The following is a 2,225-nucleotide window of genomic DNA, read 5'->3' on the forward strand; positions in this document are numbered from 1 at the left end:
TCTGAGTCAACAAATACTTTAAGCTCTTATGATCTGTGTATATGATGCACTTTTCCCTATATAAGTAGTGTCTCCAAATTTTTAACGCAAAAATCGCTGCTGCTAGCTCCAAATCATGCGTAGGGTAATTCACCTCATGAGCCTTAAGCTGTCGCGTTGCATAAGCGACCACCTTGCCCTCTTGCATCAGTACGCAACCTAACCCCACATGCGACGCATCATCAGATACAATAAAGTCCTTCCGGACACCGTTGAATCAATCTGGCGCTTCGGTCAATACCTTTTTCAACCGATCAAAAGCTTTTTGCTGCATCTCGGTCCAGACAAATGGTACTCCTTTCCTTATGAGTTTTGTCAAGGGTGTCACCATCACCGAGTAACCCTCCACTAACCTTCTGTAGTAACCTGCTAACCCTAGAAAACTCCGAATTTTCGATACTAACCTAGGTGGCTTTCATTCCAGAATCGCTTCAATTTTACGAGGATCCACCTTAATCCCCTCGGCGGAGACCACATGCCCTAGGAAGGTTACCTCCCTCAACCAGAATTCACACTTGCTGAATTTCGCATAGAGCTCCTTTTCCCTTAACACTTGCAGCACAATACGGAGATGCTCATCATGTTTCGTCTCTATTTCCGAGTATACCAGGATATCGTCAATAAAGACGACTACGAACCGATCCAAGTAAGGTTGGAATACTCGATTCATCAGATCTATAAAGGCTGCAAGTGCGTTCGTCAGCCCAAACGGCATGACCACAAACTCATAATGTCTATATCGAGTTCGAAATGCTGTCTTATGAATATCCCCTTCTTTTACCCTTAGCTTGTGACACCCCTAATTTGACCCTAGTCGAAAAGTGGTTTCGGGACCACAAAATCGAGTCATAAAAATAATTAGCCGTCATATTTTATGTTCATTATATGTGAATATGAATGTGTGAAAGTTTCAAGCTTTGATTTGGTCGATTGCATGTGAATTCAGCTAATCGGACTTATGTATGACACTTTTAAAATGTGATAGGTTAATCTATAAGGATCAATTAGTGCATGAAATCAAAAGGGTGGACTTGCATGTCAATTTCCCCCCTAATTAGTAGTGGCCGGCCATGAGCATGAGGGTGGACAAAATGTTATGGCTAAAACATGTCATAAAAATGTTGGGTTAATGCTTTATGTTAGGAATAATAAAATAAAGAACATGGGCAATAAAATATTAGTGTTAGTAGTAGAAGAAACAAAAAAAAAAAAGGCTTCATCCTCTTTGTTCTTCTTGACCGAAAAATGAAAGAAAGAAGAAATATGTTTTGAGGATTTCGGCAAGATAGCAAGCTAAAAATTTAAGGTATGTGCATTCGGTCATAGAGAAAATTGAATCAAAAGTTGGTTGATCCTTGTCCTCCATTGCCGTGAATGGAAGAAAGATAACAAAAGAAAAAAATTACATGCTCATCTTTCTTCTTGGTTGCCGAATTTGGGAAAAGGAATATTGAAGAGGAAAAACCAAGGTATTCGGCCATGGCTATCCTAGTTTAAGGTATGCATTGTGATTTTCTTTTTAATTGACTATGAGATTAGATTGATAAGTGCATAACTTATTTAACCCATGGTTTAATTTCATGCATCAATAGACAAAGGTCCATTCGGCAAGTGCTAAATTGGTGTCATTTTGATAAGTTTTTTTGAAAGATGTTAATTATTTGTTAAGTAGCTTAAATGATGTTTGAATGAGTAGAATTCATGGTTGAAAAGTATAAATTGAAGGTTGCCGTATGAGTGTATATACATTTTAGATAGAAAAATGTTGTTGTTTAGTTGGATTTTCATTTGATAAATGTTCATTCGGTCAAAAGGGAGAAGAATAAGATGAATTTGAATGTTGTGGTTTATTATTTTAGTTGTTAACTGATTGGGTATGAGGTATTTGATTACCTAATTGAAAGTAAGTTAAGTTGTTATTTGATATTAAATGCAAATTCTATATATGATAATAATGTAAATGTAGGTGGATTCATGAAGAATTTTCGGTTATATGCTATGTATAAGTATGAGTTTTTAAAGATTGGAGTTATGAGTATATGTATATTAGTCTAGGAACATTCGGTTATATGGTGTTAATATGCCTTTGAAATCGAATGATATTTTGAGTATGTATATATATGTACATTCGGTTAAGATAAGGTTTATTATAAAAGCTAAGTTGTGTGGTTATAATTTGTAAAAAA

The sequence above is a fragment of the Gossypium arboreum genome, chromosome 3 (assembly GCF_025698485.1).
Source record: "Gossypium arboreum isolate Shixiya-1 chromosome 3, ASM2569848v2, whole genome shotgun sequence".
NCBI classification, from domain to species: Eukaryota; Viridiplantae; Streptophyta; class Magnoliopsida; order Malvales; family Malvaceae; genus Gossypium; species Gossypium arboreum.